Below are 12,393 nucleotides of genomic sequence, written 5' to 3'. Positions count from 1 at the left end.
GGCGCTTCAGCAGATTCAACTGTGAGACGGACAGACCAAAGCCTGTGCTATTCATTTCATTTCTTAGTAACAGGTCAGAGACCATCAGGACTTGCTTCGGCTACGGTTCACAGGCAACTTAAAACAAATCGGCTTTCTGCACGTCATTTTAAATTCGGATCTGTTGTGTAAAAACCATACGTGGCAATGGGTAATGTTTGCTTAAAGCCTGTTTTTTTTTTCCTGAAGTGAGGAAGATTGACTGATAACAACTGCTCACCGTACATATAGGTAGAATACATCCCTCTGGAGGCATGTATTTTTTACAGAGGCACAAAGGCCAGTCAAAACACCCGCAATACAATCATAAATACAACACTTGCCTGTAAGAATTGCAGGATATAAGGTGCTGGGATGTAACAAAACCCATAGGATTAGGTGTAGAGATGAAGTTGTACAGCTGCCCTCAGATAACTCACCTCTCACCAAGGATGTGCCTGCATGCTCTGACTATTGATGCATGTGTGCAAATCAAAATCTCTCTTTTTTTCTATATGAAAAGTGTTCACAGAACTCCAAAGGATGCCCTATATTCCTCAGACTTGGGTGAACTTTTCACCGCATACGTAGCTACACCAAAGATGGCCTTCCATCACAACTAACCCAGTTGTCGGGGCTTTGAAATGCGAGGATAAATATTCCAACAGAACAAAGAACATCTCTGCGATCAACAAAACCAAACAATCACACCAACAGATGATTCGCATTACCCCGCTGACAACAAAGAGGCTGTGTGCTCAGGTAGGCCTGCAGCAGAGCTGCCACTCATCCCCACTTGCCCGTTTAGTTCGTGGCAGCAGTGCAATCCTCCCTCTTTGATCAGCTGCAGAGCTGTTTGCGTTCGGCACACAGATGTGTGGAACGGTCGCATTCTGACAGCAGGCATCTTCCCAAAGCCTTCCAGCCTGAAAGCAAGCACCAAGCAGCCAGCAACGGAACTGGCTTCCTCAAGTAAAGATTCAGAGTATTTGTAAATGAATCTATGTGAGGACACTTGGTTAGATAGGCCACTTGTTATTAGAGTCCTGGAGGAAGGGACGGTGCCCACTGAATCCAGCACCCACAGGCAGACCCTGCAGCACCCAGCCCTTCTCGGGCTCCTCTCAGACCTAGCCAAGGTCTTTGCAACTGAACAAGAGGATGAAAGGTAGCAGCCTTGAGTTGCACCAGGGAAGGGTCAGGGTGGGTATTAGGAAACATTTCCTCTTGGAAAGAGTGGTGTGCATTGGCATAGGCTGCCCAGGGAGTGGTGGAATCACCGTCCCTGGGAATTACGGAGATGCAGCACTGAGGGATGCGGGAAGTGGTGGGCACAGGCTGATGGTTGGACCTGATGATCTTAGAGGTCTTCTCCAGCCTTAATGATTCTATCAACCATCCTCTCCATCAACAAACAGCCCCACTAAAGGCAAAGCATTTGAGGAGCAAATGATAAAACCCAGCAAACTCATTGGCAGCCAGCATTCTCCCCACTTTGTTTAGGCTTCCAGGGCCATCTGAGCCCTTGTGCTCCGCGCAGATACTCTCCTCCTACTGCCCTCCGATGTGGAAAACTGAAGATCTGATCAATTAACTTTCAAATGAAGATCGGAGCAACGTGATCCAAAGCAGAATTAGCGTTGCATAGTTCAGAAGCTGTGAGCACCCAGCAGCTGTGCCTGCTCCCAGCAGGGCAGAGCTGAACTAAATACAAACCAGAAGCGGGCTGTAGCATTAGGCACTCTCGCCAGCGTGTGTCTTGAAACATTAAAAGCAGAGCAGCGTGACAACATGATGACCAAATCCAAATCTACAAATGAGGCTCGGACACCTTCCATACAGAGAAGGTGCCAACCCTGAAGGTGCTATTTATAAAGCAATGGTATTCAACACAACGCTCAAGCAACCAAGCGTACAGCTTCATTTCTAACTTCTGCAAATGAACTTACAATTAGGAAACCAGAAAATAACAAAATACTCCTTTTCTAGCTGCCCAAAACACGTTGGCACAGTCTTGCCAAATGCCTGCAAAAAGCAAACATAAGAATGGGAGCATAACTGTGGAAGTATCCTCTGCTCCTTGAGCCAAATGTTTTCATTGGAGATGTTTGATTTTTATTTCTTCTGCTTCATAGCAGCAGGACCACATGAAGACTTTAAGGTCTGATGGATACTTGCAAGAGAACTCCAGGCAGCTGTGGTGTTTGACACTGTCTACACTCCTTCCTGTCTACCTTCTGGATGAACATTTATAGTTTGGGGGTTTTTCTTTAATCAGAACATTTCAGGTGGGACACCTGCAACTTGCACAAAGTTGGGCATCATAATTCCGTCTTCAAATAAAATCATACAGAATCCCACAGTAGCAACCATCATCTTGAGTCTCTTGAGCCACTACCCCCCGCTACAGGGGGAATCACCCATATCTGCTGCTGCACGTGGTGTTTGCCTGACAAAGGCAACAGAAAAACTGACTCACTGGCCAGGAGCCATAACAGACACTCTGCAAAGAATCAGCATAGGTGGGAGTTATGATGGGAAAACGCATAAATCGACATTAGCCTAATTGTCCCCAGAGAGACTGCTCCAGCTATGTACAAAAAGCACACAAACTCATAATTTCTTGGTAAATAAAGCTTGCATACCTCTCAGAATAATCATCATGCTTGAGGCCAGCCACCACAAGGCACACGCCACAGTGCAATGCTAACAAAAAGGGGGAAAAAAACAAGGTGGTGGGCAAGGACAAGAAAGAGGAGTAGAAGCATCTCTTCCCAGACCCGCTCCACATCACCCCTATACCTCAGTAACCATGGGATCACTACTGAAACTGATGGAGGATGGAGTATCCCCTGCCATGTCCTGCTTACCACAAAACAGGTAAAATTACCTTGCATGCAGAAGATGGCAGAACTACTGTAATTTGGGTGTGCTGCCTTAGGTTTCTAATTACCCTGTTAAGGCATACTTTTATTTGAGTTAGGTGAAGAGGCCGAAGCCTTGAAGGACACGCTGTAAAGCAGGCACGCTGCTACTGAAATACCAGCTCGAGGCTCTGGCAACCTCCCTTCCCCATATTAGCAGGGCTGGGGGAACCTTCTCAGGCTGCGAGAAGTTCCTGCATCAGCAGCTCCTGACTGACAGCTGGGCTGCACCAGCCGCAGGATCCGTGTCCCCAGGGCCATGAAATCCATGGCTGATGACTAATTCATTACTCGAATTTGTGCTTAGGCAAGTCCAAGCCCAGATCACACACCTCCCAACGCTGAATTCCTCCCCAGCCGGAAGGCGAGCGGCTCCATTAGCATGAGCGTGCACCAACCAGCTCCATCAGCTGGGAACAAAGGCGGAACAAAACCCGCAGGAGCCAGCTGCGAGCAGGAGGAACCGAAAGGGAAATCAGCACGGATCAATTCTGACTGAGCTGCAGCCGGATTTCTAAAACTGGAGACACTCGGTGCCCCTGGAGCCTTTGGGACTCCAGCTCAAGCCTTACTGAACGCCGACAGCAGCAAACACAACTTCTGCCTTCAGAGGTCGGGAGCTCCAGGGCCAAAGGCAGCAGGCTGGGGAAAAACAGGGCCGCGCGTGGCCACAAAGCAGACCCCGAAGCAGCCTGGCAAGGTCTGCTCACAGAATGGCTCAGAGCAGACAGCTACGCACAGGCAGAGGGACGCGGGACCCCTCGCCATCCCTCCTGCTGCTTCACGCCTTCTGGGGCTTCACCAAGGTGACATCTGCTGAAGAGAAGGGTATGAAAGCTGTGGCGGGCTCCCTGCTGCTAATGCACTGCTCAAACTCACACCTGATATGGGGTATTTTTGCAGGGTGTGATGTGCTCACCAGAAAGAGCAGTTGTCCTGCAACCAGGATTATTACAGCAGATGCATCCCATCAGGTGTGGCAAATGCTTCAAGCTTGGCATCCTGCTTTGCTTTCTTCCGGCTCCATATTTTAGCATCTAACCTCTGAAACATGAAGTTTTAATGAACAAATCTTACCAGCACCCTTACAGAGCTATGCTGTAAGTGAATGTTGCACGTTAAGAGCATGCAGCATCTGAAAGCTGGAGACGAAGCCTGTGTTAAGAGGGCTATCATTTGTGAGCACCGACACTAACCCAGCTCAGCCAAAAGATGCTCCTTCTTTATCCTCCCTGGGAAGGTCTCCTTTCTCCTCCCCGGGAAGCCTTCTTGTCTCTAGGCAACTCCATTAATTACAGCCTCTTAAAGGCTTTAAAAGGACACACAGCCTCCAAGAAACATTTTCTTGCACCTGTGCTCATCAAGGTCAGTGCAGAACCAAGTCCTGACCCAGCTGCTAACAGAGAAATGCATTACCCTGTAACTGGGTGGGGGGAAATGAAACCTTTGTCTTGGATTGCCGTGGAGTTCAAGGAAATCTGGCATGAGCAAGGCTCCAAGAAAGGCAGAATGCCATATGGGGTTCTCAGATTGGTTACTTCCTTGCCTTTTCACTGCTATCGCTGATGATGGAAGCCAAAGTCACACCAAAACACAGCAGTATTGGCCCAATCCCTTTCAGCTATTTATAGAATTTGCTTTATAGGTGTATCAGCCAATCCTGCTCATTATTACCCCACTCAGCTGCCTTGCCTGTGAGTCACTGCTACAGCTGTGCTCACAGGGAGCAGCCGTTCAGAAGCACACCTGGGCTCAGCATGGGGACACGGATGGGCAGTGGTGGCACCAGGACAGCCATCCTGGCCACACATCAGGGCACGCCTGCAGCCATGGGACAAGGCAGTCCTGAGGTCACAGCTCGCTCACTCGGCTCGCCAGAGGGCTCCAGGTTCCCTCACCCCACACACACCTTGGGAATGTTTATAAAGGCACGCTAATCACATTGGCAGTGTTTATAAAAGCACGCTAATCAACAGCGGGAGCAATAAGACCAAGATTGCAGACACAGCCTGGAAGCCAAATTCACTTCTTGCTGCTATTTAGAACTGGCATTTCAGCACGTGTAGAATTCTCACCCCTCCAAAATGCGTGCCTGAAGCTATATAGCACATGCAAAATAAATTGCATTTCTATCACTATGTTATGGCATGCAATTTTCCTCTTCCCAATCACACCGGCGGCCCCTCTTGTTAAGTCAAATAGCCTGTCAGCTTCTCATCAGGAAGTAGAAATTGCTTTTCCATCTCCTAGGAGATAAACAAGGCTCTCTCCTCTGCAGCAAGGGCAGCGCACAGCCCGGGGCTGGAGCTGCAGGATGGGCTGTGCTGCTGCTCACGCTCCTGCACACAGCACCCACCGTGCATGCCAGCGGATTGGTGCATTCTCAGTGTTCTCTGCAGCTTTTAGCTGAACGTACACAGCTCTGCCTCACTGCTGCCTTACAGCTACAGACCTCCAGGCATTCTTCAGCCTAGGTAACAAAGCAGAGGAGCTGTACTGGCAGCCCCTGCTCCTCCTACATGGCATCGCAGGGATGCTGAAGCTCCTGGCAGGCCCTGACCATCGTTCTGAAGCATCTTACAAGTGATTCTGATGCAGAAGAATGAGATTTCCTTCCAGGGAGAGCCTGCTCACAGCGTGCCTTTTTAAAGAGACAGAAACTCATCGGGTTTAATTCACATGGCATTATTCACCAAATAGCCACAGCCTCATCCCAAAGCCTAATCGCTTGTTTCGAATGCAATGGCTACAAACCCCGAGGCTGCCTCCTACACACACTGTAAATCTTGCTGTTACTCCTCCTGCTGCAGCCTTTTCCAAAGCCCAACAATAAATTCTGACCTCCTATCCGCACACGTGTGGTGTTTCTCTAGGCTACACCCAAAGCACTGTTTGATGTTCTGCTGCACTGCGAGCACAGCTGGCTGTCCATCTTCCAGCTTTATGAACTCCTTTTCTATTTCCCAGCCCTCGCGTTTTAACCACCAACATGAAACCTAGTACCTACCAGTTAAATTGACGCACTGGCCTTTTTATATTATCAGAAAGCAAGAGCAGGAAGGGAGGGAAAAAAAAGCATTTCTGATGTTGCTGTCACCCCTTGCCATTAAGGAGGGATTTACAGCCTTTGCACAGCCAGCCTGATAAGCAGCTTGCAGACCTGCAAAAGAAACCTGCCTTCAGGTGCAGCCCTTTCCTTGGAGCTGGTGTGCAGTGCCCAACCCAGCCTTCATGCTGCCTCCCAAGCTGTGCACAGCCCTTTCATTAGCCCAGCTGTGGAAACAAGCACCTGGGAGCAAGAACCTGAGCGGACCAGTTCAGCCAAGGCAGATCTGCACCACAGCCTGAGCGCTCTGTGCTCTGGCACCGCCAGCCTGCTATGAAGTAAGTTTATATCACCAAGCAGGGCATGCTGAGAAGGTCCCAATCTCACACCTCTCATCTGGAACAAGCAAAGAGGTGAATTTGCACAGCGCAAGCACCAGCACTGCTGCTAAGCTTTTCCCCTGTCAATCAAGCTGTAATGAAAGTCACCTATTAATTTTGGTTTTGAGTTCAGTCTTGAAGCATTCCTACTCCCCACTCGGTCTAATCCTTGTTCCAGCCTACCACTGGAATGCAGCTGGGGGTCAAGTGGAATAAGTCATCTCCGTAAGAGGAGGATACTGCTTTTGTGCCATTTAATGCGACAACAACAAGATCTGTTTACACAAGTCTTAAAGGGAGGTTAAATTTCAATATCTGAAAGACTAATATTCTAGGCAATAATATTCAGAGTAGACCATGTCCATTGGAGCGCATAATCAGGATGAATAATTCACAGCCAGGCTTCCATCTCCTCTATGGCTGCAAAGAGCTGAACCCTGAGGAGCTGGGGGAGATGCCAGCACATCTGCTCAGTGCTCACTGCAGGGGAGCTGCACTGGATGGCCCTCAGAGGTGCCTTCCAGCTCTAAGGATTCTATGGTCACCAGTAGAGCAGGTAAACGTGCTGGTAGGCGACCCCACAACTTACATCCACAATCATCCCCCTAGCAAACTTTTCTCCCTAAAATAGCAGCAGCAGCACCGTTTGCACAGCTTATGAGTCATTTTGAAGCCAGCTTTGTTTACCCACGTGCCAACCGTAAGCAGATTCCTTAACACGAGCCCAGAGCCAGCCAAGAGACAGACCTCCCTTTATTTCACAGCCCAGCTACTAGCTGAAGATTAGCTCCAGTGTACCTTAAGGCAAGCCAAAGCCCAGCTGAACACGGCTGCAGCGCCTGGCATCACCTACATCAAGTGGCTTTTAGTTAAACCAGCCTAAAACGAGATTTACACCAGCCTCACCCTGGGAAGATGGGGCTTACAGCACCCTCCTGGTGTTCCTGTGCTAAGCTCAAAGCCACACATGCATTTCAGAGAGCTGGAGAATGAGCAAAACAGATTCACAGCAGAGGAAACAAAACAAAACAAAACAAAAAAACCAGGAGGGAAATAACATACTGGAAACAAACTAATTAAGAAAGAAACCCAGCACACGCTCACATAGCACTGAACTAACAAGCGGTGCAGGAATTAGCACAGCTGCTCTCTTCTTAGAGGCAGTTTGGGCAAAAGAGTGACAAATCTGAGCAGTTCCAAACAGTTTGCATCGCTTTGTTCTCTGCAACACAGAGGGAGAGACTTGCTCTCCAAATAACAAGAAGATGCTTTTTGTAGCTAGCACAACCTTAAGTCATTACTTCCCTTTTTGATGAGGTTTCAAAGGCATCAAAGGAGGCAGAAACACAAGTTTACGTTCTTTTAACATTCAAAAGAGCAACATTAATATTATATTATACCATTTCATTCTTCACTTTCCCTTCCTTTCCTAAGTATGTTTACACGTAAACATTGCAGCACATACAGAACATCACTATATCACAATGAGCACAGGAAAAAAAAAAAGCAGCCAAAATGCAGAATACCACTCAGGAGTTTTATGGCCAGCTTCTCATAGTGTCGTCCTTACACCTTCCCAAAACAAAACTGAGGAACTAAAATGCAAAGGATCTGCAGCCCCATCCATTTTAAGACAAACCTTAAGTCACGCACTGGTGTTAAGACAAAGGAAACACATTTTCTCAAAAAAAACCAGCTAATTACCTCTAAAGACAAGTTAGTAAAGATCATCTGTGCAGCCCATACAAAACACTGTGGTTCCTCTAAGACAGAAAACTGCTTCTTGGGAGAGAAAACTGCTATCTGGGAGAAGGATCCTCCAGGCCTGTGGGGGTTTTAAAGCAGTTTTTGCATCTCTAAGAAGCAGGACTTTCCTCTTTTGCCAGTATATTGCTTCCAAGCTTGATTCCATTTCCCAAAAGCAGCCCATCAATTTTAGGTGATGCCAGGAGCGTGGCCACTCACCTGTAGAAATGCACTTCTAGGACCCACAGTTTGGAGAAGAGGGTGTGAGTTGCTAATGAACTAGCATTAATGATGGCTGGCATTACTGACACCAGCCAGCAGACTGCCCTAGAAGCAGCAGTTCTGCTCTGCACACACACAAGGAAGAATCTAAGAGCTGCATTCAGAGAGATCAGTGACACTGACAATTCTCTGCAATCGAACTGCTAGAAGCACGGAGTTTGAAATCCACACAAAGGACCAAAGCAAGATCAAGGCAAAAACTATTCAGTACCTCCAAGACAACTAAAGGAGAGAGAGAAAGATACAGGGTTCTACTGAGAACTTTTGCACACATCACATAAGGCTACTCAAAACGCAGCGAGCTTAAAAGCAAATGCTGTGCTAAAATAACCTACCTAGAGAATGCAGTGGCAATAAACATATGAAAACAAGAAAATATACTCATATCAGCATCCAAGAGGTGGCACAGCACTCAGGGAGCACCCAGGACAAAAGGATGAGAGCCTCACATCACTGCTCACCAACCGGTGACTCTCCAGCACAGCTATCTCCCAGGGCTGCCATAGGAAAACAAGAGGCTATTCTCCAGTGATGAAGTAGTACTTCCACCAGTGAATGTCCTTATAAGCGAGAGGAATCCAGCTGCTGAAGTCCCAAGCTATACAAAGCCATTTACTGTGCTGATGACAGAGGACAAAGAGTTCCAACAATCCCAAATAGCACGCAGGCTGCGGAAGGCCGAGCGTTTGCCCATCAGTGTATTGACTTGACCAATTTAGGAGGACTGAGGACAGAAAAATAACACTACTGCACGTCCAGTATCCAATGCCAAGAAAAACACAATTCTCAGCGAGCACGTGCTTACCTTCTATAGAAGGGGCCTGGTCCACGGCTGCATACAGCATCTCTTTTAAAGCCTGGAGGGGCAGAACAAAGAATGCAGTCAGAATCAAATAAAAATTACGTTTTGATACGCTTGCTTGAAAACAAAAGCAATTAAAGTCCTTTGATTCCTCCAGACTGACACACAAAGCTATGGGACGTGTTGGTAATGCTATTACACATATTTCTGCTAGCAAAAGAAACACATGTTCTCATTTATTGACCCCTTCATCTAAAGCTTGTTGTATTACTAATCTGCTGTTGTTATTCCAACCGTATTTTAGAACGTACTCTTTCAGAAAAAGGCTTCCAGGTTGGTAGGATGCTCGAGGTTTGTTAGAAAACCTGTGGCGTGACAGAGAAAGGAGCTTGTCAAGGCAAACAGAGATAAAGAAGCCTCGGGGATCTATCACTGTTATACAGCAGTACAGGAACACACACGTATTCTAAAAGCTGAAGACAGGGTGACGGACCAGATTAGGAAACACGAGTGATTGCCTTCTCCCAAGGAGGGATCTCAAGGGCAACACAGCACCAAATAACCTGAGGTGGGGTTTGGAGGCTGATGGAGTAACCTGAACCAGTTTGGGAACTAGAAGTAAAGGGGCAAGACCCATTTGTCCTGCAGTTATTCACTTATAGCACGTCACTCGATGAAGGCAAGCATCCCTACATACACAAAGAACACGAGCAGGCTTCACACACACACACCTGCTGTGAGAATTAGAGCTCATTTGCTGCCTTGTGAACCTACAGAAATGTAATGCACACCAGTCACTGGGGTCCTCGAGGCCTGCTGCCCATCACCCAACACATCCCACAGCCCCACGCTCCACGCTCTGCCCCTTCCTGCCCTGGGTCAGCACAGCCTGAACCACCACCACCCCGACGCCCTCACAGGGAAAACCACAAGCTCAGCAAGGAGCAGCTCAGCGCTGTTGTAACACACTGCTAAGCAAACAGAGGGTCTAAAGGACACGTCTGTTTATCGCAAGGTGTCACAGGCGGCCAGCAAACAGGCAGCTCAGGCATCTCCCAAAGGTCTCGTTCCAGAGGTCTCAACAAAGGTCACTTGCAGAATTGTTTTCCCAGCTAAGCCACTGCTGGATGATCCCCATCCCAGTGACACAACCCATTCCTACGTTCCGGCTGACCATGGCTGCTCTGCCCCCTTCCTCCCATGACTCACCAGCTGGCAGCACGTGATCCTGTGCCATGCATCAAGTGGTCAAAAGAAAAAGCCACCAATGCAGAACGCCTTCCCCTTTCTCATCCTGCCAGCCACCCTCGCCTACCTGTACATTTTTCACGGGGGGAAAACAGGCTTTAGAACTTCTCAACCTGCTGCCCCTGTCCAAAGACAGAAGCAGGCAGAGCCCAAGGTCCCCTTTGGAGAGGAGGGAAGTCAAATAGATGAGAAAACATGAAAGAAAAAAGACAGCGTGCCGATTAAAGAGTTCAGTAAAGAGCTTTCTGCGCTCGGATAAACAAATTCAGGATGGAGAAACCAGCAGAGAATTGCCATCTGCCAAGTGTAAAGGCAGGCCTCCATCACACTGGCACATGAGAGCAGGCTGAGCCACGCTCCCCTCCTTCTGCAGGAGCTTCAGGGATGCACACAACAGCAAATCCACATTGCAATTAGTGGACAAACAGAGGCCCGGCACTCCAACAACTTCACTGCAGCCACAAAGGCACGTTTGTAGGAAAAAGCATCCTCTGAGATTCATCTGTGAGTCACTTTAATTTGTCCAGTTTTGTCTGCTTGAAAGAGAGAATGCTGTTGGCCAACACGGAAAGACAGGATTTTGTTTGCTCTCCTATTTTATTTTTGCTCCATGGGAAGCAAAGGGGCAGTTCACAACACAAGGGGTGATGGCAAGCTGAGCTCCCAGACCTGCCAGCAGTGAGCATAGCACGGAATGTCACGCTTTGTGCTGTTCCATTCCTTCCAACTCGAGCCGTTCTACCATTTGTGCAATCTTTTCCTTCTGATTTCCCATTCTAGAGGCATACTGAGGCAATCAGGGGTTTGTAAAACTCAGTGCTTGCATTCACTCAGCCACGGCCAACGTCTTTGCCAAAAGCTGAATGAAACAGAACAGCATACATCATCGGTCTGTCTTCTCACGTGCCCATTGCTTGCTCTTAAGAAGCACACAGACAGCAATGGCCACTGCTGCGCTCTTGCTGCAAGATAATCTAAGCTATAGGTACCAAAATACATCTTTTTCCCCATTTAATGAAAGCCAACATGCTTTTCCCTGCCTAAGCTCTTCCCCAGACCACGCACCTGCCCTCAACAATCACAGCACAGATAACTGCTGGAGGGGAAGGCCAACGTTACCGACAATAACTTTGCAGGCTGAAAATGATGAGAGACCACCCGACAGCAAAACGTCATTTTTAGGTCCTGAAAACACAACGTCTCGTTCTTCTCCCTGACGTCACCAGATCACAGCCTCCCCCTGCTGCCCCTACAGCAGGGCAGGGCCGCTCGCCTCCCCGGTGGGGGCTCAGCCTCCCTGGGCTCTGCCACATTGCAACCCGGGGTCAGCAGCTGCTGTGCCGAGGAAATAACCACACGCATCGGGCTGGGGAAATATGGGGGGCTGCACGGGAGCCGGAGGCAGCGCCTGTCCCACCTCCCAGCCTTCGACGCGGTAATCCCTGGAAACGGGGCTGATCTTTTCCCAGCTCGATCACAAGACCCACACGAGTCCGTGGGTTAGGTGCACCGTTCCCGCTTTCGTTAAGAAGATCTGAGCTGTCCAAATGAAAAGACACGGCAACGACCCGACCGCAGCCACGCACGCTGCGGGAAAAACCGCATGCGAGTACTGGAAGCGGCGCTCTGCCTTCCCCTCGGCTGAGCAACGAGGCGGTGTTCGCCGGCACAAAGGAGGGCTGCACGCCCCCGGCTGCACCCGCACCGCCGCCGGCTCCCGAGTGCCGAACGCTGCGGTACGCGCGGGCAGCAGGGCAGAGCAACAAAGAGTTTGACAACTTAGGAGCGAAAAGCAGGGCTGGGAGGGGTTATTTCGTATCGCTCAGAAAGGATTCCGAGACAGTTTGGACTCCAAGGCGCCTTTATTTAGGAGCCAGGCGGAGAAAGCGAGACGGACACAGTAACGGTGCCGCGGTTGAGACGTCAGGAGATAAATGCGAGCCGTGC

General features: G+C 48.9%; 1 long non-coding RNA gene across 1 annotated transcript; it reads right to left on the bottom strand.

The window, feature by feature from the left end:
• Positions 1-2,545: 2,545 nt before the first annotated feature.
• LOC109369256 lies at positions 2,546-12,387 on the bottom strand. Its single transcript, XR_002118104.2, has 3 exons — positions 4,139-12,387; positions 3,862-3,986; positions 2,546-3,755 (listed from the first exon to the last, which is right to left on the bottom strand). It is a non-coding gene; the product is annotated as an uncharacterized LOC109369256 (long non-coding RNA).
• Between the last annotated feature and the right edge of the window lie 6 nt (positions 12,388-12,393).

This window comes from Meleagris gallopavo, chromosome 10, assembly GCF_000146605.3.
Source record: "Meleagris gallopavo isolate NT-WF06-2002-E0010 breed Aviagen turkey brand Nicholas breeding stock chromosome 10, Turkey_5.1, whole genome shotgun sequence".
Classification (NCBI taxonomy): Eukaryota; Metazoa; Chordata; class Aves; order Galliformes; family Phasianidae; genus Meleagris; species Meleagris gallopavo.
This window is presented reverse-complemented; position numbering and strand designations above follow the sequence as displayed.